The sequence below is a fragment of the Lithobates pipiens genome, unplaced genomic scaffold (assembly GCF_037356315.1).
Source record: "Lithobates pipiens isolate NorthernLeopardFrog02 unplaced genomic scaffold, aLitPip1_a1.2 Scaffold_18, whole genome shotgun sequence".
NCBI lineage: Eukaryota > Metazoa > Chordata > Amphibia > Anura > Ranidae > Lithobates > Lithobates pipiens.
Genome location: NW_027507758.1, coordinates 580,574,624 through 580,597,060, shown reverse-complemented (window position 1 = coordinate 580,597,060; position 22,437 = coordinate 580,574,624). Strand labels below are relative to the sequence as shown.

The window sequence follows — 22,437 nt, the reverse complement described above, 5'->3', positions numbered from 1 at the left end:
TTGCTTGCGTGCGGGCCCAAAGGCCTTTCTTTCGCACACAAAGAGAAGTTGAACCTGATTCAGGTGATTCAACGAGTCCAAAGCTCTCAGCGTAAGCATGGCACTGGCACCTTTTGCGCTAATGAAATATTGTCTCTTGGCCATGGAGGCCTGCTCGTGCTTTGTTTACTAGATTGCTTTTGTCCAACACTGCCTACGTGACTTTGGCTGAAGCCACAGTTGCCACCACAAAAACGTGGCAACGCCTTGGCACGCGTTATGAGGAGGACTCCGGCTTCCCATGTTGCTCACGGCGCTCGGTTCCAAGCTTCAACATCAAACACAAAAGCAAGGTGTCTCCTGGCAAATCAGGAAAGCTGCATTTGGAGAATGCGGGCATCGATCCCGCTACCTCTCGCATGCTAAGCGAGCGCTCTACCATTTGAGCTAATCCCCCTTTGCTTGAGGTTGTTGCTTGTGCTATGGCTGATCCCTGTCCTCTCCTGGGCTATGTGTAAACTATAGGCAGTTTTGCTAAATCCACAACTTGCTCTGGCCGCTAGACACCAGGAGAGCCACTCCCCCAAGACCTTGGACAACTGAGCCCCTTCTGAAGTATGGCCCCATGGGTTTCAATGATGTCATTGGGAGAAGGTGGTTTCAAAAAGCACTCACACCGCCTAATACATTCTCGACAAGAAACACCTTGTGCCTTGAGGCATTCCATGGGGCTGGAAATTGGGGGAGAGAGCTACAAACACCAAGAGCCCATAATTGCATTGGCCGGGAATCGAACCCGGGCCTCCCGCGTGGCAGGCGAGAATTCTACCACTGAACCACCAATGCTCCACGCCGGGCCAGGCGCCACCACCCTCGCTCAGCTGGCCTAGGAGAGTCCAGCTCTCGCCCACGCTTGACTTGGGATTCGCTTGTCGAAATCCATGAGGATGGCCAGCGACAAGAGCAGAGTGGCGCAGCGGAAGCGTGCTGGGCCCATAACCCAGAGGTCGATGGATCGAAACCATCCTCTGCTACGTTGCCTTTTCCTATGCCAATCGATATTTGCTTGCGGGCCCAAAGGCCTTTCTTTCGCACACAAAGAGAAGTTGAACCTGATTCAGGTGATTCAACGAGTCCAAAGCTCTCAGCGTAAGCATGGCACTGGCACCTTTCCCCCTAATGGAATATTGTCTCTTGGCCATGGAAGCCTGGTCGTGCTTTCTTTAATTGATTGCTTTTGTCCAATACTGCCTACGTGACTTTGGCTGAAGCCACAGATGCCACCACAAAAACGTGGCAATGCCTTGGCACATGTTATGAGGAGCACTCCGGCTTCCCATGTTGCTCACGGCGCTCGGTTCCAAGCTTCAACATCAAACACAAAAGCAAGGTGCCTCCCGTGAAACCAGGAAAGCTGCGTTTGGAGAATGCGGGCATCGATCCCGCTACCTCTCGCATGCAAAGCGAGCGCTCTGCCACTTGAGCTAATCCCCCTTTGCTCGAGTGTTTTGCTTGCGCTATGGCTGATCCCTGTCCTCTCCTGGGCTATGTGTAAAATATAGTCAGTTTTGCGAAATCCACAACCTGCTCTGGCCGCTAGACACCAGGAGAGCCACCCGCTTTCCTAGCGTAGAAGGTTTGCACCCCCCTTTTTTTTCCCTCCTACGACCTTTGACAACTGAGCCCCTTCAGAGGTATGGCCCCATGGGTTTCAATGATGTAATTGGGAGAAGGCTGGTTTCAAAAAGCACTCACACCGCCTAGTACATTCTCGACAAGAAACACCTTGTGCCTTGATGCACTCCACGGGGCTGGAAATTGGGGGAGAGCGCTGCAAACACAAAGAGCCCATAATTGCATTGGCCGGGAATCGAACCCGGGCCTCCCGCGTGGCAGGCGAGAATTCTACCACTGAACCACCAATGCTCCACGCCGGGCCACTTGCCACCACCCTCGCTCAGCTGGTCTAGGAGAGTCCAGCTCTCGCCCACGCTTGACTTGGGATTCGCTGGTCGAAAATCAATGGAAACGCCTAGTCGTCTACATTGTGACTTTGCCACATGGACCCACTCCCCGTGGGAATCGCTGGCAAACTACATCCACATGTGGTTGTTGAGGTTGGTCAGCGACAAGAGCAGAGTGGCGCAGCGGAAGCGTGCTGGGCCCATAACCCAGAGGTCGATGGATCGAAACCATCCTCTGCTACGTTGCCCTTTCCTATGCCAATCGATATTTGCTTGCGTGCGGGCCCAAAGGCCTTTCTTTCGCACACAAAGAGAAGTTGAACCTGATTCAGGTGATTCAACGAGTCCAAAGCTCTCAGCGTAAGCATGGCACTGGCACCTTTTGCGCTAATGAAATATTGTCTCTTGGCCATGGAGGCCTGCTCGTGCTTTGTTTACTAGATTGCTTTTGTCCAACACTGCCTACGTGACTTTGGCTGAAGCCACAGTTGCCACCACAAAAACGTGGCAATGCCTTGGCACGCGTTATGAGGAGGACTCCGGCTTCCCATGTTGCTCACGGCGCTCGGTTCCAAGCTTCAACATCAAACACAAAAGCAAGGTGTCTCCTGGCAAATCAGGAAAGCTGCATTTGGAGAATGCGGGCATCGATCCCGCTACCTCTCGCATGCTAAGCGAGCGCTCTACCATTTGAGCTAATCCCCCTTTGCTTGAGGTTGTTGCTTGTGCTATGGCTGATCCCTGTCCTCTCCTGGGCTATGTGTAAACTATAGGCAGTTTTGCTAAATCCACAACTTGCTCTGGCCGCTAGACACCAGGAGAGCCACTCCCCCAAGACCTTGGACAACTGAGCCCCTTCTGAAGTATGGCCCCATGGGTTTCAATGATGTCATTGGGAGAAGGTGGTTTCAAAAAGCACTCACACCGCCTAATACATTCTCGACAAGAAACACCTTGTGCCTTGAGGCATTCCATGGGGCTGGAAATTGGGGGAGAGAGCTACAAACACCAAGAGCCCATAATTGCATTGGCCGGGAATCGAACCCGGGCCTCCCGCGTGGCAGGCGAGAATTCTACCACTGAACCACCAATGCTCCACGCCAGGCCAGGCGCCACCACCCTCGCTCAGCTGGCCTAGGAGAGTCCAGCTCTCGCCCACGCTTGACTTGGGATTCGCTTGTCGAAATCCATGAGGATGGCCAGCGACAAGAGCAGAGTGGCGCAGCGGAAGCGTGCTGGGCCCATAACCCAGAGGTCGATGGATCGAAACCATCCTCTGCTACGTTGCCTTTTCCTATGCCAATCGATATTTGCTTGCGGGCCCAAAGGCCTTTCTTTCGCACACAAAGAGAAGTTGAACCTGATTCAGGTGATTCAACGAGTCCAAAGCTCTCAGCGTAAGCATGGCACTGGCACCTTTCCCCCTAATGGAATATTGTCTCTTGGCCATGGAAGCCTGGTCGTGCTTTCTTTAATTGATTGCTTTTGTCCAATACTGCCTACGTGACTTTGGCTGAAGCCACAGATGCCACCACAAAAACGTGGCAATGCCTTGGCACATGTTATGAGGAGCACTCCGGCTTCCCATGTTGCTCACGGCGCTCGGTTCCAAGCTTCAACATCAAACACAAAAGCAAGGTGCCTCCCGTGAAACCAGGAAAGCTGCGTTTGGAGAATGCGGGCATCGATCCCGCTACCTCTCGCATGCAAAGCGAGCGCTCTGCCACTTGAGCTAATCCCCCTTTGCTCGAGTGTGTTGCTTGCGCTATGGCTGATCCCTGTCCTCTCCTGGGCTATGTGTAAAATATAGTCAGTTTTGCGAAATCCACAACCTGCTCTGGCCGCTAGACACCAGGAGAGCCACCCGCTTTCCTAGCGTAGAAGGTTTGCACCCCCCTTTTTTTTCCCTCCTACGACCTTTGACAACTGAGCCCCTTCTGAAGTATGGCCCCATGGGTTTCAATGATGTCATTGGGAGAAGGTGGTTTCAAAAAGCACTCACACCGCCTAATACATTCTCGACAAGAAACACCTTGTGCCTTGAGGCATTCCATGGGGCTGGAAATTGGGGGAGAGAGCTACAAACACCAAGAGCCCATAATTGCATTGGCCGGGAATCGAACCCGGACCTCCCGCGTGGCAGGCGAGAATTCTACCACTGAACCACCAATGCTCCACGCCGGGCCAGGCCAGGCGCCACCACCCTCGCTCAGCTGGCCTAGGAGAGTCCAGCTCTCGCCCACGCTTGACTTGGGATTCGCTTGTCGAAATCCATGAGGATGGCCAGCGACAAGAGCAGAGTGGCGCAGCGGAAGCGTGCTGGGCCCATAACCCAGAGGTCGATGGATCGAAACCATCCTCTGCTACGTTGCCTTTTCCTATGCCAATCGATATTTGCTTGCGGGCCCAAAGGCCTTTCTTTCGCACACAAAGAGAAGTTGAACCTGATTCAGGTGATTCAACGAGTCCAAAGCTCTCAGCGTAAGCATGGCACTGGCACCTTTCCCCCTAATGGAATATTGTCTCTTGGCCATGGAAGCCTGGTCGTGCTTTCTTTAATTGATTGCTTTTGTCCAATACTGCCTACGTGACTTTGGCTGAAGCCACAGATGCCACCACAAAAACGTGGCAATGCCTTGGCACATGTTATGAGGAGCACTCCGGCTTCCCATGTTGCTCACGGCGCTCGGTTCCAAGCTTCAACATCAAACACAAAAGCAAGGTGCCTCCCGTGAAACCAGGAAAGCTGCGTTTGGAGAATGCGGGCATCGATCCCGCTACCTCTCGCATGCAAAGCGAGCGCTCTGCCACTTGAGCTAATCCCCCTTTGCTCGAGTGTGTTGCTTGCGCTATGGCTGATCCCTGTCCTCTCCTGGGCTATGTGTAAAATATAGTCAGTTTTGCGAAATCCACAACCTGCTCTGGCCGCTAGACACCAGGAGAGCCACCCGCTTTCCTAGCGTAGAAGGTTTGCACCCCCCTTTTTTTTCCCTCCTACGACCTTTGACAACTGAGCCCCTTCAGAGGTATGGCCCCATGGGTTTCAATGATGTAATTGGGAGAAGGCTGGTTTCAAAAAGCACTCACACCGCCTAGTACATTCTCGACAAGAAACACCTTGTGCCTTGATGCACTCCACGGGGCTGGAAATTGGGGGAGAGCGCTGCAAACACAAAGAGCCCATAATTGCATTGGCCGGGAATCGAACCCGGGCCTCCCGCGTGGCAGGCGAGAATTCTACCACTGAACCACCAATGCTCCACGCCGGGCCGCTTGCCACCACCCTCGCTCAGCTGGTCTAGGAGAGTCCAGCTCTCGCCCACGCTTGACTTGGGATTCGCTGGTCGAAAATCAATGGAAACGCCTAGTCGTCTACATTGTGACTTTGCCACATGGACCCACTCCCCGTGGGAATCGCTGGCAAACTACATCCACATGTGGTTGTTGAGGTTGGTCAGCGACAAGAGCAGAGTGGCGCAGCGGAAGCGTGCTGGGCCCATAACCCAGAGGTCGATGGATCGAAACCATCCTCTGCTACGTTGCCCTTTCCTATGCCAATCGATATTTGCTTGCGTGCGGGCCCAAAGGCCTTTCTTTCGCACACAAAGAGAAGTTGAACCTGATTCAGGTGATTCAACGAGTCCAAAGCTCTCAGCGTAAGCATGGCACTGGCACCTTTTGCGCTAATGAAATATTGTCTCTTGGCCATGGAGGCCTGCTCGTGCTTTGTTTACTAGATTGCTTTTGTCCAACACTGCCTACGTGACTTTGGCTGAAGCCACAGTTGCCACCACAAAAACGTGGCAACGCCTTGGCACGCGTTATGAGGAGGACTCCGGCTTCCCATGTTGCTCACGGCGCTCGGTTCCAAGCTTCAACATCAAACACAAAAGCAAGGTGTCTCCTGGCAAATCAGGAAAGCTGCATTTGGAGAATGCGGGCATCGATCCCGCTACCTCTCGCATGCTAAGCGAGCGCTCTACCATTTGAGCTAATCCCCCTTTGCTTGAGGTTGTTGCTTGTGCTATGGCTGATCCCTGTCCTCTCCTGGGCTATGTGTAAACTATAGGCAGTTTTGCTAAATCCACAACTTGCTCTGGCCGCTAGACACCAGGAGAGCCACTCCCCCAAGACCTTGGACAACTGAGCCCCTTCTGAAGTATGGCCCCATGGGTTTCAATGATGTCATTGGGAGAAGGTGGTTTCAAAAAGCACTCACACCGCCTAATACATTCTCGACAAGAAACACCTTGTGCCTTGAGGCATTCCATGGGGCTGGAAATTGGGGGAGAGAGCTACAAACACCAAGAGCCCATAATTGCATTGGCCGGGAATCGAACCCGGGCCTCCCGCGTGGCAGGCGAGAATTCTACCACTGAACCACCAATGCTCCACGCCGGGCCAGGCGCCACCACCCTCGCTCAGCTGGCCTAGGAGAGTCCAGCTCTCGCCCACGCTTGACTTGGGATTCGCTTGTCGAAATCCATGAGGATGGCCAGCGACAAGAGCAGAGTGGCGCAGCGGAAGCGTGCTGGGCCCATAACCCAGAGGTCGATGGATCGAAACCATCCTCTGCTACGTTGCCTTTTCCTATGCCAATCGATATTTGCTTGCGGGCCCAAAGGCCTTTCTTTCGCACACAAAGAGAAGTTGAACCTGATTCAGGTGATTCAACGAGTCCAAAGCTCTCAGCGTAAGCATGGCACTGGCACCTTTCCCCCTAATGGAATATTGTCTCTTGGCCATGGAAGCCTGGTCGTGCTTTCTTTAATTGATTGCTTTTGTCCAATACTGCCTACGTGACTTTGGCTGAAGCCACAGATGCCACCACAAAAACGTGGCAATGCCTTGGCACATGTTATGAGGAGCACTCCGGCTTCCCATGTTGCTCACGGCGCTCGGTTCCAAGCTTCAACATCAAACACAAAAGCAAGGTGCCTCCCGTGAAACCAGGAAAGCTGCGTTTGGAGAATGCGGGCATCGATCCCGCTACCTCTCGCATGCAAAGCGAGCGCTCTGCCACTTGAGCTAATCCCCCTTTGCTCGAGTGTGTTGCTTGCGCTATGGCTGATCCCTGTCCTCTCCTGGGCTATGTGTAAAATATAGTCAGTTTTGCGAAATCCACAACCTGCTCTGGCCGCTAGACACCAGGAGAGCCACCCGCTTTCCTAGCGTAGAAGGTTTGCACCCCCCTTTTTTTTCCCTCCTACGACCTTTGACAACTGAGCCCCTTCAGAGGTATGGCCCCATGGGTTTCAATGATGTAATTGGGAGAAGGCTGGTTTCAAAAAGCACTCACACCGCCTAGTACATTCTCGACAAGAAACACCTTGTGCCTTGATGCACTCCACGGGGCTGGAAATTGGGGGAGAGCGCTGCAAACACAAAGAGCCCATAATTGCATTGGCCGGGAATCGAACCCGGGCCTCCCGCGTGGCAGGCGAGAATTCTACCACTGAACCACCAATGCTCCACGCCGGGCCACTTGCCACCACCCTCGCTCAGCTGGTCTAGGAGAGTCCAGCTCTCGCCCACGCTTGACTTGGGATTCGCTGGTCGAAAATCAATGGAAACGCCTAGTCGTCTACATTGTGACTTTGCCACATGGACCCACTCCCCGTGGGAATCGCTGGCAAACTACATCCACATGTGGTTGTTGAGGTTGGTCAGCGACAAGAGCAGAGTGGCGCAGCGGAAGCGTGCTGGGCCCATAACCCAGAGGTCGATGGATCGAAACCATCCTCTGCTACGTTGCCCTTTCCTATGCCAATCGATATTTGCTTGCGTGCGGGCCCAAAGGCCTTTCTTTCGCACACAAAGAGAAGTTGAACCTGATTCAGGTGATTCAACGAGTCCAAAGCTCTCAGCGTAAGCATGGCACTGGCACCTTTTGCGCTAATGAAATATTGTCTCTTGGCCATGGAGGCCTGCTCGTGCTTTGTTTACTAGATTGCTTTTGTCCAACACTGCCTACGTGACTTTGGCTGAAGCCACAGTTGCCACCACAAAAACGTGGCAACGCCTTGGCACGCGTTATGAGGAGGACTCCGGCTTCCCATGTTGCTCACGGCGCTCGGTTCCAAGCTTCAACATCAAACACAAAAGCAAGGTGTCTCCTGGCAAATCAGGAAAGCTGCATTTGGAGAATGCGGGCATCGATCCCGCTACCTCTCGCATGCTAAGCGAGCGCTCTACCATTTGAGCTAATCCCCCTTTGCTTGAGGTTGTTGCTTGTGCTATGGCTGATCCCTGTCCTCTCCTGGGCTATGTGTAAACTATAGGCAGTTTTGCTAAATCCACAACTTGCTCTGGCCGCTAGACACCAGGAGAGCCACTCCCCCAAGACCTTGGACAACTGAGCCCCTTCTGAAGTATGGCCCCATGGGTTTCAATGATGTCATTGGGAGAAGGTGGTTTCAAAAAGCACTCACACCGCCTAATACATTCTCGACAAGAAACACCTTGTGCCTTGAGGCATTCCATGGGGCTGGAAATTGGGGGAGAGAGCTACAAACACCAAGAGCCCATAATTGCATTGGCCGGGAATCGAACCCGGGCCTCCCGCGTGGCAGGCGAGAATTCTACCACTGAACCACCAATGCTCCACGCCGGGCCAGGCGCCACCACCCTCGCTCAGCTGGCCTAGGAGAGTCCAGCTCTCGCCCACGCTTGACTTGGGATTCGCTTGTCGAAATCCATGAGGATGGCCAGCGACAAGAGCAGAGTGGCGCAGCGGAAGCGTGCTGGGCCCATAACCCAGAGGTCGATGGATCGAAACCATCCTCTGCTACGTTGCCTTTTCCTATGCCAATCGATATTTGCTTGCGGGCCCAAAGGCCTTTCTTTCGCACACAAAGAGAAGTTGAACCTGATTCAGGTGATTCAACGAGTCCAAAGCTCTCAGCGTAAGCATGGCACTGGCACCTTTCCCCCTAATGGAATATTGTCTCTTGGCCATGGAAGCCTGGTCGTGCTTTCTTTAATTGATTGCTTTTGTCCAATACTGCCTACGTGACTTTGGCTGAAGCCACAGATGCCACCACAAAAACGTGGCAATGCCTTGGCACATGTTATGAGGAGCACTCCGGCTTCCCATGTTGCTCACGGCGCTCGGTTCCAAGCTTCAACATCAAACACAAAAGCAAGGTGCCTCCCGTGAAACCAGGAAAGCTGCGTTTGGAGAATGCGGGCATCGATCCCGCTACCTCTCGCATGCAAAGCGAGCGCTCTGCCACTTGAGCTAATCCCCCTTTGCTCGAGTGTGTTGCTTGCGCTATGGCTGATCCCTGTCCTCTCCTGGGCTATGTGTAAAATATAGTCAGTTTTGCGAAATCCACAACCTGCTCTGGCCGCTAGACACCAGGAGAGCCACCCGCTTTCCTAGCGTAGAAGGTTTGCACCCCCCTTTTTTTTCCCTCCTACGACCTTTGACAACTGAGCCCCTTCAGAGGTATGGCCCCATGGGTTTCAATGATGTAATTGGGAGAAGGCTGGTTTCAAAAAGCACTCACACCGCCTAGTACATTCTCGACAAGAAACACCTTGTGCCTTGATGCACTCCACGGGGCTGGAAATTGGGGGAGAGCGCTGCAAACACAAAGAGCCCATAATTGCATTGGCCGGGAATCGAACCCGGGCCTCCCACGTGGCAGGCGAGAATTCTAACACTGAACCACCAATGCTCCACGCCGGGCCACTTGCCACCACCCTCGCTCAGCTGGTCTAGGAGAGTCCAGCTCTCGCCCACGCTTGACTTGGGATTCGCTGGTCGAAAATCAATGGAAACGCCTAGTCGTCTACATTGTGACTTTGCCACATGGACCCACTCCCCGTGGGAATCGCTGGCAAACTACATCCACATGTGGTTGTTGAGGTTGGTCAGCGACAAGAGCAGAGTGGCGCAGCGGAAGCATGCTGGGCCCATAACCCAGAGGTCGATGGATCGAAACCATCCTCTGCTACGTTGCACTTTCCTATGCCAATCGATATTTGCTTGCGTGCGGGCCCAAAGGCCTTTCTTTCGCACACAAAGAGAAGTTGAACCTGATTCAGGTGATTCAACGAGTCCAAAGCTCTCAGCGTAAGCATGGCACTGGCACCTTTTGCGCTAATGAAATATTGTCTCTTGGCCATGGAGGCCTGCTCGTGCTTTGTTTACTAGATTGCTTTTGTCCAACACTGCCTACGTGACTTTGGCTGAAGCCACAGTTGCCACCACAAAAACGTGGCAACGCCTTGGCACGCGTTATGAGGAGGACTCCGGCTTCCCATGTTGCTCACGGCGCTCGGTTCCAAGCTTCAACATCAAACACAAAAGAAAGGTGTCTCCTGGCAAATCAGGAAAGCTGCATTTGGAGAATGCGGGCATCGATCCCGCTACCTCTCGCATGCTAAGCGAGCGCTCTACCATTTGAGCTAATCCCCCTTTGCTTGAGGTTGTTGCTTGTGCTATGGCTGATCCCTGTCCTCTCCTGGGCTATGTGTAAACTATAGGCAGTTTTGCTAAATCCACAACTTGCTCTGGCCGCTAGACACCAGGAGAGCCACTCCCCCAAGACCTTGGACAACTGAGCCCCTTCTGAAGTATGGCCCCATGGGTTTCAATGATGTCATTGGGAGAAGGTGGTTTCAAAAAGCACTCACACCGCCTAATAGATTCTCGACAAGAAACACCTTGTGCCTTGAGGCATTCCATGGGGCTGGAAATTGGGGGAGAGAGCTACAAACACCAAGAGCCCATAATTGCATTGGCCGGGAATCGAACCCGGGCCTCCCGCGTGGCAGGCGAGAATTCTACCACTGAACCACCAATGCTCCACGCCGGGCCAGGCGCCACCACCCTCGCTCAGCTGGCCTAGGAGAGTCCAGCTCTCGCCCACGCTTGACTTGGGATTCGCTTGTCGAAATCCATGAGGATGGCCAGCGACAAGAGCAGAGTGGCGCAGCGGAAGCGTGCTGGGCCCATAACCCAGAGGTCGATGGATCGAAACCATCCTCTGCTACGTTGCCTTTTCCTATGCCAATCGATATTTACTTGCGGGCCCAAAGGCCTTTCTTTCGCACACAAAGAGAAGTTGAACCTGATTCAGGTGATTCAACGAGTCCAAAGCTCTCAGCGTAAGCATGGCACTGGCACCTTTCCCCCTAATGGAATATTGTCTCTTGGCCATGGAAGCCTGGTCGTGCTTTCTTTAATTGATTGCTTTTGTCCAATACTGCCTACGTGACTTTGGCTGAAGCCACAGATGCCACCACAAAAACGTGGCAATGCCTTGGCACATGTTATGAGGAGCACTCCGGCTTCCCATGTTGCTCACGGCGCTCGGTTCCAAGCTTCAACATCAAACACAAAAGCAAGGTGCCTCCCGTGAAACCAGGAAAGCTGCGTTTGGAGAATGCGGGCATCGATCCCGCTACCTCTCGCATGCAAAGCGAGCGCTCTGCCACTTGAGCTAATCCCCCTTTGCTCGAGTGTGTTGCTTGCGCTATGGCTGATCCCTGTCCTCTCCTGGGCTATGTGTAAAATATAGTCAGTTTTGCGAAATCCACAACCTGCTCTGGCCGCTAGACACCAGGAGAGCCACCCGCTTTCCTAGCGTAGAAGGTTTGCACCCCCCTTTTTTTTCCCTCCTACGACCTTTGACAACTGAGCCCCTTCAGAGGTATGGCCCCATGGGTTTCAATGATGTAATTGGGAGAAGGCTGGTTTCAAAAAGCACTCACACCGCCTAGTACATTCTCGACAAGAAACACCTTGTGCCTTGATGCACTCCACGGGGCTGGAAATTGGGGGAGAGCGCTGCAAACACAAAGAGCCCATAATTGCATTGGCCGGGAATCGAACCCGGGCCTCCCGCGTGGCAGGCGAGAATTCTACCACTTAACCACCAATGCTCCACGCCGGGCCACTTGCCACCACCCTCGCTCAGCTGGTCTAGGAGAGTCCAGCTCTCGCCCACGCTTGACTTGGGATTCGCTGGTCGAAAATCAATGGAAACGCCTAGTCGTCTACATTGTGACTTTGCCACATGGACCCACTCCCCGTGGGAATCGCTGGCAAACTACATCCACATGTGGTTGTTGAGGTTGGTCAGCGACAAGAGCAGAGTGGCGCAGCGGAAGCGTGCTGGGCCCATAACCCAGAGGTCGATGGATCGAAACCATCCTCTGCTACGTTGCCCTTTCCTATGCCAATCGATATTTGCTTGCGTGCGGGCCCAAAGGCCTTTCTTTCGCACACAAAGAGAAGTTGAACCTGATTCAGGTGATTCAACGAGTCCAAAGCTCTCAGCGTAAGCATGGCACTGGCACCTTTTGCGCTAATGAAATATTGTCTCTTGGCCATGGAGGCCTGCTCGTGCTTTGTTTACTAGATTGCTTTTGTCCAACACTGCCTACGTGACTTTGGCTGAAGCCACAGTTGCCACCACAAAAACGTGGCAACGCCTTGGCACGCGTTATGAGGAGGACTCCGGCTTCCCATGTTGCTCACGGCGCTCGGTTCCAAGCTTCAACATCAAACACAAAAGCAAGGTGTCTCCTGGCAAATCAGGAAAGCTGCATTTGGAGAATGCGGGCATCAATCCCGCTACCTCTCGCATGCTAAGCGAGCGCTCTACCATTTGAGCTAATCCCCCTTTGCTTGAGGTTGTTGCTTGTGCTATGGCTGATCCCTGTCCTCTCCTGGGCTATGTGTAAACTATAGGCAGTTTTGCTAAATCCACAACTTGCTCTGGCCGCTAGACACCAGGAGAGCCACTCCCCCAAGACCTTGGACAACTGAGCCCCTTCTGAAGTATGGCCCCATGGGTTTCAATGATGTCATTGGGAGAAGGTGGTTTCAAAAAGCACTCACACCGCCTAATAGATTCTCGACAAGAAACACCTTGTGCCTTGAGGCATTCCATGGGGCTGGAAATTGGGGGAGAGAGCTACAAACACCAAGAGCCCATAATTGCATTGGCCGGGAATCGAACCCGGGCCTCCCGCGTGGCAGGCGAGAATTCTACCACTGAACCACCAATGCTCCACGCCGGGCCAGGCGCCACCACCCTCGCTCAGCTGGCCTAGGAGAGTCCAGCTCTCGCCCACGCTTGACTTGGGATTCGCTTGTCGAAATCCATGAGGATGGCCAGCGACAAGAGCAGAGTGGCGCAGCGGAAGCGTGCTGGGCCCATAACCCAGAGGTCGATGGATCGAAACCATCCTCTGCTACGTTGCCTTTTCCTATGCCAATCGATATTTGCTTGCGGGCCCAAAGGCCTTTCTTTCGCACACAAAGAGAAGTTGAACCTGATTCAGGTGATTCAACGAGTCCAAAGCTCTCAGCGTAAGCATGGCACTGGCACCTTTCCCCCTAATGGAATATTGTCTCTTGGCCATGGAAGCCTGGTCGTGCTTTCTTTAATTGATTGCTTTTGTCCAATACTGCCTACGTGACTTTGGCTGAAGCCACAGATGCCACCACAAAAACGTGGCAATGCCTTGGCACATGTTATGAGGAGCACTCCGGCTTCCCATGTTGCTCACGGCGCTCGGTTCCAAGCTTCAACATCAAACACAAAAGCAAGGTGCCTCCCGTGAAACCAGGAAAGCTGCGTTTGGAGAATGCGGGCATCGATCCCGCTACCTCTCGCATGCAAAGCGAGCGCTCTGCCACTTGAGCTAATCCCCCTTTGCTCGAGTGTGTTGCTTGCGCTATGGCTGATCCCTGTCCTCTCCTGGGCTATGTGTAAAATATAGTCAGTTTTGCGAAATCCACAACCTGCTCTGGCCGCTAGACACCAGGAGAGCCACCCGCTTTCCTAGCGTAGAAGGTTTGCACCCCCCTTTTTTTTCCCTCCTACGACCTTTGACAACTGAGCCCCTTCAGAGGTATGGCCCCATGGGTTTCAATGATGTAATTGGGAGAAGGCTGGTTTCAAAAAGCACTCACACCGCCTAGTACATTCTCGACAAGAAACACCTTGTGCCTTGATGCACTCCACGGGGCTGGAAATTGGGGGAGAGCGCTGCAAACACAAAGAGCCCATAATTGCATTGGCCGGGAATCGAACCCGGGCCTCCCGCGTGGCAGGCGAGAATTCTACCACTGAACCACCAATGCTCCACGCCGGGCCACTTGCCACCACCCTCGCTCAGCTGGTCTAGGAGAGTCCAGCTCTCGCCCACGCTTGACTTGGGATTCGCTGGTCGAAAATCAATGGAAACGCCTAGTCGTCTACATTGTGACTTTGCCACATGGACCCACTCCCCGTGGGAATCGCTGGCAAACTACATCCACATGTGGTTGTTGAGGTTGGTCAGCGACAAGAGCAGAGTGGCGCAGCGGAAGCGTGCTGGGCCCATAACCCAGAGGTCGATGGATCGAAACCATCCTCTGCTACGTTGCCCTTTCCTATGCCAATCGATATTTGCTTGCGTGCGGGCCCAAAGGCCTTTCTTTCGCACACAAAGAGAAGTTGAACCTGATTCAGGTGATTCAACGAGTCCAAAGCTCTCAGCGTAAGCATGGCACTGGCACCTTTTGCGCTAATGAAATATTGTCTCTTGGCCATGGAGGCCTGCTCGTGCTTTGTTTACTAGATTGCTTTTGTCCAACACTGCCTACGTGACTTTGGCTGAAGCCACAGTTGCCACCACAAAAACGTGGCAACGCCTTGGCACGCGTTATGAGGAGGACTCCGGCTTCCCATGTTGCTCACGGCGCTCGGTTCCAAGCTTCAACATCAAACACAAAAGCAAGGTGTCTCCTGGCAAATCAGGAAAGCTGCATTTGGAGAATGCGGGCATCGATCCCGCTACCTCTCGCATGCTAAGCGAGCGCTCTACCATTTGAGCTAATCCCCCTTTGCTTGAGGTTGTTGCTTGTGCTATGGCTGATCCCTGTCCTCTCCTGGGCTATGTGTAAACTATAGGCAGTTTTGCTAAATCCACAACTTGCTCTGGCCGCTAGACACCAGGAGAGCCACTCCCCCAAGACCTTGGACAACTGAGCCCCTTCTGAAGTATGGCCCCATGGGTTTCAATGATGTCATTGGGAGAAGGTGGTTTCAAAAAGCACTCACACCGCCTAATACATTCTCGACAAGAAACACCTTGTGCCTTGAGGCATTCCATGGGGCTGGAAATTGGGGGAGAGAGCTACAAACACCAAGAGCCCATAATTGCATTGGCCGGGAATCGAACCCGGGCCTCCCGCGTGGCAGGCGAGAATTCTACCACTGAACCACCAATGCTCCACGCCGGGCCAGGCGCCACCACCCTCGCTCAGCTGGCCTAGGAGAGTCCAGCTCTCGCCCACGCTTGACTTGGGATTCGCTTGTCGAAATCCATGAGGATGGCCAGCGACAAGAGCAGAGTGGTGCAGCGGAAGCGTGCTGGGCCCATAACCCAGAGGTCGATGGATCGAAACCATACTCTGCTACGTTGCCTTTTCCTATGCCAATCGATATTTGCTTGCGGGCCCAAAGGCCTTTCTTTCGCACACAAAGAGAAGTTGAACCTGATTCAGGTGATTCAACGAGTCCAAAGCTCTCAGCGTAAGCATGGCACTGGCACCTTTCCCCCTAATGGAATATTGTCTCTTGGCCATGGAAGCCTGGTCGTGCTTTCTTTAATTGATTGCTTTTGTCCAATACTGCCTACGTGACTTTGGCTGAAGCCACAGATGCCACCACAAAAACGTGGCAATGCCTTGGCACATGTTATGAGGAGCACTCCGGCTTCCCATGTTGCTCACGGCGCTCGGTTCCAAGCTTCAACATCAAACACAAAAGCAAGGTGCCTCCCGTGAAACCAGGAAAGCTGCGTTTGGAGAATGCGGGCATCGATCCCGTTACCTCTCGCATGCAAAGCGAGCGCTCTGCCACTTGAGCTAATCCCCCTTTGCTCGAGTGTGTTGCTTGCGCTATGGCTGATCCCTGTCCTCTCCTGGGCTATGTGTAAAATATAGTCAGTTTTGCGAAATCCACAACCTGCTCTGGCCGCTAGACACCAGGAGAGCCACCCGCTTTCCTAGCGTAGAAGGTTTGCACCCCCCTTTTTTTTCCCTCCTACGACCTTTGACAACTGAGCCCCTTCAGAGGTATGGCCCCATGGGTTTCAATGATGTAATTGGGAGAAGGCTGGTTTCAAAAAGCACTCACACCGCCTAGTACATTCTCGACAAGAAACACCTTGTGCCTTGATGCACTCCACGGGGCTGGAAATTGGGGGAGAGCGCTGCAAACACAAAGAGCCCATAATTGCATTGGCCGGGAATCGAACCCGGGCCTCCCGCGTGGCAGGCGAGAATTCTACCACTTAACCACCAATGCTCCACGCCGGGCCACTTGCCACCACCCTCGCTCAGCTGGTCTAGGAGAGTCCAGCTCTCGCCCACGCTTGACTTGGGATTCGCTGGTCGAAAATCAATGGAAACGCCTAGTCGTCTACATTGTGACTTTGCCACATGGACCCACTCCCCGTGGGAATCGCTGGCAAACTACATCCACATGTGGTTGTTGAGGTTGGTCAGTGACAAGAGCAGAGTGGCGCAGCGGAAGCGTGCTGGGCCCATAACCCAGAGGTCGATGGATCGAAACCATCCTCTGCTACGTTGCCCTTTCCTATGCCAATCGATATTTGCTTGCGTGTGGGCCCAAAGGCCTTTCTTTCGCACACAAAGAGAAGTTGAACCTGATTCAGGTGATTCAACGAGTCCAAAGCTCTCAGCGTAAGCATGGCACTGGCACCTTTTGCGCTAATGAAATATTGTCTCTTGGCCATGGAGGCCTGCTCGTGCTTTGTTTACTAGATTGCTTTTGTCCAACACTGCCTACGTGACTTTGGCTGAAGCCACAGTTGCCACCACAAAAACGTGGCAACGCCTTGGCACGCGTTATGAGGAGGACTCCGGCTTCCCATGTTGCTCACGGCGCTCGGTTCCAAGCTTCAACATCAAACACAAAAGCAAGGTGTCTCCTGGCAAATCAGGAAAGCTGCATTTGGAGAATGCGGGCATCGATCCCGCTACCTCTCGCATGCTAAGCGAGCACTCTACCATTTGAGCTAATCCCCCTTTGCTTGAGGTTGTTGCTTGTGCTATGGCTGATCCCTGTCCTCTCCTGGGCTATGTGTAAACTATAGGCAGTTTTGCTAAATCCACAACTTGCTCTGGCCGCTAGACACCAGGAGAGCCACTCCCCCAAGACCTTGGACAACTGAGCCCCTTCTGAAGTATGGCCCCATGGGTTTCAATGATGTCATTGGGAGAAGGTGGTTTCAAAAAGCACTCACACCGCCTAATACATTCTCGACAAGAAACACCTTGTGCCTTGAGGCATTCCATGGGGCTGGAAATTGGGGGAGAGAGCTACAAACACCAAGAGCCCATAATTGCATTGGCCGGGAATCGAACCCGGGCCTCCCGCGTGGCAGGCGAGAATTCTACCACTGAACCACCAATGCTCCACGCCGGGCCAGGCGCCACCACCCTCGCTCAGCTGGCCTAGGAGAGTCCAGCTCTCGCCCACGCTTGACTTGGGATTCGCTTGTCGAAATCCATGAGGATGGTCAGCGACAAGAGCAGAGTGGCGCAGCGGAAGCGTGCTGGGCCCATAACCCAGAGGTCGATGGATCGAAACCATCCTCTGCTACGTTGCCTTTTCCTATGCCAATCGATATTTGCTTGCGGGCCCAAAGGCCTTTCTTTCGCACACAAAGAGAAGTTGAACCTGATTCAGGTGATTCAACGAGTCCAAAGCTCTCAGCGTAAGCATGGCACTGGCACCTTTCCCCCTAATGGAATATTGTCTCTTGGCCATGGAAGCCTGGTCGTGCTTTCTTTAATTGATTGCTTTTGTCCAATACTGCCTACGTGACTTTGGCTGAAGCCACAGATGCCACCACAAAAACGTGGCAATGCCTTGGCACATGTTATGAGGAGCACTCCGGCTTCCCATGTTGCTCACGGCGCTCGGTTCCAAGCTTCAACATCAAACACAAAAGCAAGGTGCCTCCCGTGAAACCAGGAAAGCTGCGTTTGGAGAATGCGGGCATCGATCCCGCTACCTCTCGCATGCAAAGCGAGCGCTCTGCCACTTGAGCTAATCCCCCTTTGCTCGAGTGTGTTGCTTGCGCTATGGCTGATCCCTGTCCTCTCCTGGGCTATGTGTAAAATATAGTCAGTTTTGCGAAATCCACAACCTGCTCTGGCCGCTAGACACCAGGAGAGCCACCCGCTTTCCTAGCGTAGAAGGTTTGCACCCCCCTTTTTTTTCCCTCCTACGACCTTTGACAACTGAGCCCCTTCAGAGGTATGGCCCCATGGGTTTCAATGATGTAATTGGGAGAAGGCTGGTTTCAAAAAGCACTCACACCGCCTAGTACATTCTCGACAAGAAACACCTTGTGCCTTGATGCACTCCACGGGGCTGGAAATTGGGGGAGAGCGCTGCAAACACAAAGAGCCCATAATTGCATTGGCCGGGAATCGAACCCGGGCCTCCCGCGTGGCAGGCGAGAATTCTACCACTGAACCACCAATGCTCCACGCCGGGCCACTTGCCACCACCCTCGCTCAGCTGGTCTAGGAGAGTCCAGCTCTCGCCCACGCTTGACTTGGGATTCGCTGGTCGAAAATCAATGGAAACGCCTAGTCGTCTACATTGTGACTTTGCCACATGGACCCACTCCCCGTGGGAATCGCTGGCAAACTACATCCACATGTGGTTGTTGAGGTTGGTCAGCGACAAGAGCAGAGTGGCGCAGCGGAAGCGTGCTGGGCCCATAACCCAGAGGTCGATGGATCGAAACCATCCTCTGCTACGTTGCCTTTTTCTATGCCAATCGATATTTGCTTGCGTGCGGGCCCAAAGGCCTTTCTTTCGCACACAAAGAGAAGTTGAACCTGATTCAGGTGATTCAACGAGTCCAAAGCTCTCAGCGTAAGCATGGCACTGGCACCTTTTGCGCTAATGAAATATTGTCTCTTGGCCATGGAGGCCTGCTCGTGCTTTGTTTACTAGATTGCTTTTGTCCAACACTGCCTACGTGACTTTGGCTGAAGCCACAGTTGCCACCACAAAAACGTGGCAACGCCTTGGCACGCGTTATGAGGAGGACTCCGGCTTCCCATGTTGCTCACGGCGCTCGGTTCCAAGCTTCAACATCAAACACAAAAGCAAGGTGTCTCCTGGCAAATCAGGAAAGCTGCATTTGGAGAATGCGGGCATCGATCCCGCTACCTCTCGCATGCTAAGCGAGCGCTCTACCATTTGAGCTAATCCCCCTTTGCTTGAGGTTGTTGCTTGTGCTATGGCTGATCCCTGTCCTCTCCTGGGCTATGTGTAAACTATAGGCAGTTTTGCTAAATCCACAACTTGCTCTGGCCGCTAGACACCAGGAGAGCCACTCCCCCAAGACCTTGGACAACTGAGCCCCTTCTGAAGTATGGCCCCATGGGTTTCAATGATGTCATTGGGAGAAGGTGGTTTCAAAAAGCACTCACACCGCCTAATACATTCTCGACAAGAAACACCTTGTGCCTTGAGGCATTCCATGGGGCTGGAAATTGGGGGAGAGAGCTACAAACACCAAGAGCCCATAATTGCATTGGCCGGGAATCGAACCCGGGCCTCCCGCGTGGCAGGCGAGAATTCTACCACTGAACCACCAATGCTCCACGCCGGGCCAGGCGCCACCACCCTCGCTCAGCTGGCCTAGGAGAGTCCAGCTCTCGCCCACGCTTGACTTGGGATTCGCTTGTCAAAATCCATGAGGATGGCCAGCGACAAGAGCAGAGTGGCGCAGCGGAAGCGTGCTGGGCCCATAACCCAGAGGTCGATGGATCGAAACCATCCTCTGCTACGTTGCCTTTTCCTATGCCAATCGATATTTGCTTGCGGGCCCAAAGGCCTTTCTTTCGCACACAAAGAGAAGTTGAACCTGATTCAGGTGATTCAACGAGTCCAAAGCTCTCAGCGTAAGCATGGCACTGGCACCTTTCCCCCTAATGGAATATTGTCTCTTGGCCATGGAAGCCTGGTCGTGCTTTCTTTAATTGATTGCTTTTGTCCAATACTGCCTACGTGACTTTGGCTGAAGCCACAGATGCCACCACAAAAACGTGGCAATGCCTTGGCACATGTTATGAGGAGCACTCCGGCTTCCCATGTTGCTCACGGCGCTCGGTTCCAAGCTTCAACATCAAACACAAAAGCAAGGTGCCTCCCGTGAAACCAGGAAAGCTGCGTTTGGAGAATGCGGGCATCGATCCCGCTACCTCTCGCATGCAAAGCGAGTGCTCGGCCACTTGAGCTAATCCCCCTTTGCTCGAGTGTGTTGCTTGCGCTATGGCTGATCCCTGTCCTCTCCTGGGCTATGTGTAAAATATAGTCAGTTTTGCGAAATCCACAACCTGCTCTGGCCGCTAGACACCAGGAGAGCCACCCGCTTTCCTAGCGTAGAAGGTTTGCACCCCCCTTTTTTTTCCCTCCTACGACCTTTGACAACTGAGCCCCTTCAGAGGTATGGCCCCATGGGTTTCAATGATGTAATTGGGAGAAGGCTGGTTTCAAAAAGCACTCACACCGCCTAGTACATTCTCGACAAGAAACACCTTGTGCCTTGATGCACTCCACGGGGCTGGAAATTGGGGGAGAGCGCTGCAAACACAAAGAGCCCATAATTGCATTGGCCGGGAATCGAACCCGGGCCTCCCGCGTGGCAGGCGAGAATTCTACCACTGAACCACCAATGCTCCACGCCGGGCCACTTGCCACCACCCTCGCTCAGCTGGTCTAGGAGAGTCCAGCTCTCGCCCACGCTTGACTTGGGATTCGCTGGTCGAAAATCAATGGAAACGCCTAGTCGTCTACATTGTGACTTTGCCACATGGACCCACTCCCCGTGGGAATCGCTGGCAAACTACATCCACATGTGGTTGTTGAGGTTGGTCAGCGACAAGAGCAGAGTGGCGCAGCGGAAGCGTGCTGGGCCCATAACCCAGAGGTCGATGGATCGAAACCATCCTCTGCTACGTTGCCTTTTTCTATGCCAATCGATATTTGCTTGCGTGCGGGCCCAAAGGCCTTTCTTTCGCACACAAAGAGAAGTTGAACCTGATTCAGGTGATTCAACGAGTCCAAAGCTCTCAGCGTAAGCATGGCACTGGCACCTTTTGCGCTAATGAAATATTGTCTCTTGGCCATGGAGGCCTGCTCGTGCTTTGTTTACTAGATTGCTTTTGTCCAACACTGCCTACGTGACTTTGGCTGAAGCCACAGTTGCCACCACAAAAACGTGGCAACGCCTTGGCACGCGTTATGAGGAGGACTCCGGCTTCCCATGTTGCTCACGGCGCTCGGTTCCAAGCTTCAACATCAAACACAAAAGCAAGGTGTCTCCTGGCAAATCAGGAAAGCTGCATTTGGAGAATGCGGGCATCGATCCCGCTACCTCTCGCATGCTAAGCGAGCGCTCTACCATTTGAGCTAATCCCCCTTTGCTTGAGGTTGTTGCTTGTGCTATGGCTGATCCCTGTCCTCTCCTGGGCTATGTGTAAACTATAGGCAGTTTTGCTAAATCCACAACTTGCTCTGGCCGCTAGACACCAGGAGAGCCACTCCCCCAAGACCTTGGACAACTGAGCCCCTTCTGAAGTATGGCCCCATGGGTTTCAATGATGTCATTGGGAGAAGGTGGTTTCAAAAAGCACTCACACCGCCTAATACATTCTCGACAAGAAACACCTTGTGCCTTGAGGCATTCCATGGGGCTGGAAATTGGGGGAGAGAGCTACAAACACCAAGAGCCCATAATTGCATTGGCCGGGAATCGAACCCGGGCCTCCCGCGTGGCAGGCGAGAATTCTACCACTGAACCACCAATGCTCCACGCCGGGCCAGGCGCCACCACCCTCGCTCAGCTGGCCTAGGAGAGTCCAGCTCTCGCCCACGCTTGACTTGGGATTCGCTTGTCGAAATCCATGAGGATGGTCAGCGACAAGAGCAGAGTGGCGCAGCGGAAGCGTGCTGGGCCCATAACCCAGAGGTCGATGGATCGAAACCATCCTCTGCTACGTTGCCTTTTCCTATGCCAATCGATATTTGCTTGCGGGCCCAAAGGCCTTTCTTTCGCACACAAAGAGAAGTTGAACCTGATTCAGGTGATTCAACGAGTCCAAAGCTCTCAGCGTAAGCATGGCACTGGCACCTTTCCCCCTAATGGAATATTGTCTCTTGGCCATGGAAGCCTGGTCGTGCTTTCTTTAATTGATTGCTTTTGTCCAATACTGCCTACGTGACTTTGGCTGAAGCCACAGATGCCACCACAAAAACGTGGCAATGCCTTGGCACATGTTATGAGGAGCACTCCGGCTTCCCATGTTGCTCACGGCGCTCGGTTCCAAGCTTCAACATCAAACACAAAAGCAAGGTGCCTCCCGTGAAACCAGGAAAGCTGCGTTTGGAGAATGCGGGCATCGATCCCGCTACCTCTCGCATGCAAAGCG

The 22,437-nt window shown here is 53.3% G+C and overlaps 12 non-coding genes across 12 annotated transcripts; all 12 read right to left on the bottom strand.

Moving 5' to 3' along the window:
• Positions 1-363: 363 nt before the first annotated feature.
• Positions 364-436, bottom strand: TRNAA-AGC (transfer RNA alanine (anticodon AGC)). The gene has a single exon. It is a non-coding gene; the product is annotated as a tRNA-Ala (tRNA).
• Positions 437-754: 318 nt separating this feature from the next.
• Positions 755-825, bottom strand: TRNAG-GCC (transfer RNA glycine (anticodon GCC)). Its single transcript has one exon. It is a non-coding gene; the product is annotated as a tRNA-Gly (tRNA).
• Positions 826-1,834: 1,009 nt separating this feature from the next.
• TRNAG-GCC (transfer RNA glycine (anticodon GCC)) lies at positions 1,835-1,905 on the bottom strand. The gene has a single exon. It is a non-coding gene; the product is annotated as a tRNA-Gly (tRNA).
• Positions 1,906-2,575: 670 nt separating this feature from the next.
• Positions 2,576-2,648, bottom strand: TRNAA-AGC (transfer RNA alanine (anticodon AGC)). Its single transcript has one exon. It is a non-coding gene; the product is annotated as a tRNA-Ala (tRNA).
• A 318-nt stretch (positions 2,649-2,966) lies between these two features.
• On the bottom strand, positions 2,967-3,037 carry TRNAG-GCC (transfer RNA glycine (anticodon GCC)). Its single transcript has one exon. It is a non-coding gene; the product is annotated as a tRNA-Gly (tRNA).
• A 2,093-nt stretch (positions 3,038-5,130) lies between these two features.
• TRNAG-GCC (transfer RNA glycine (anticodon GCC)) lies at positions 5,131-5,201 on the bottom strand. The gene has a single exon. It is a non-coding gene; the product is annotated as a tRNA-Gly (tRNA).
• A 670-nt stretch (positions 5,202-5,871) lies between these two features.
• On the bottom strand, positions 5,872-5,944 carry TRNAA-AGC (transfer RNA alanine (anticodon AGC)). The gene has a single exon. It is a non-coding gene; the product is annotated as a tRNA-Ala (tRNA).
• A 2,139-nt stretch (positions 5,945-8,083) lies between these two features.
• Positions 8,084-8,156, bottom strand: TRNAA-AGC (transfer RNA alanine (anticodon AGC)). Its single transcript has one exon. It is a non-coding gene; the product is annotated as a tRNA-Ala (tRNA).
• Positions 8,157-10,295: 2,139 nt separating this feature from the next.
• TRNAA-AGC (transfer RNA alanine (anticodon AGC)) lies at positions 10,296-10,368 on the bottom strand. Its single transcript has one exon. It is a non-coding gene; the product is annotated as a tRNA-Ala (tRNA).
• Positions 10,369-14,719: 4,351 nt separating this feature from the next.
• Positions 14,720-14,792, bottom strand: TRNAA-AGC (transfer RNA alanine (anticodon AGC)). Its single transcript has one exon. It is a non-coding gene; the product is annotated as a tRNA-Ala (tRNA).
• A 4,351-nt stretch (positions 14,793-19,143) lies between these two features.
• On the bottom strand, positions 19,144-19,216 carry TRNAA-AGC (transfer RNA alanine (anticodon AGC)). Its single transcript has one exon. It is a non-coding gene; the product is annotated as a tRNA-Ala (tRNA).
• Positions 19,217-21,355: 2,139 nt separating this feature from the next.
• TRNAA-AGC (transfer RNA alanine (anticodon AGC)) lies at positions 21,356-21,428 on the bottom strand. The gene has a single exon. It is a non-coding gene; the product is annotated as a tRNA-Ala (tRNA).
• Positions 21,429-22,437: the final 1,009 nt, after the last annotated feature.